Raw genomic sequence first — 432 nt, 5'->3', positions numbered from 1 at the left:
GGACTGGACTAGATGACCTCTCAAGGTCCTTTCCAGTCCTATGATTCTATGCTTCTTGTTGGTAGACACAGGCACTGTGGGTTTCCTTTCCAGGCATTGGCTTGGATTGGTGTTTTGTTAGCCCATACAGGGTTTCCCTGGAGTCCTGAAAGGCCAGTATACCTCACCAAGGGGCCAAACCAAAACCCACAGCCAGACTTTGGGAGGGGTTAGGATCTGGATGTAAATCTAGTGGCTCAGACTTGTCTCTTTAAAGAATATATGAAATAGTTAAATTTGAGCTCCAAATATTTGGCAGCGTTCAGGGAGTTTCTGGTAGATGGTTATTATTAAATCTGAACCAGGGCAACCCCACATGACAGCGTCACACCCCTCTAGATTTAAAGGACTATTGCAAAGACCATTTCACTACTGTTAGTGTTTGCAGTTCAG

The sequence above is a fragment of the Trachemys scripta genome, chromosome 7, assembly GCF_013100865.1.
Source record: "Trachemys scripta elegans isolate TJP31775 chromosome 7, CAS_Tse_1.0, whole genome shotgun sequence".
NCBI classification, from domain to species: Eukaryota; Metazoa; Chordata; order Testudines; family Emydidae; genus Trachemys; species Trachemys scripta.
Note: the sequence above shows the minus strand (reverse complement) of the source record.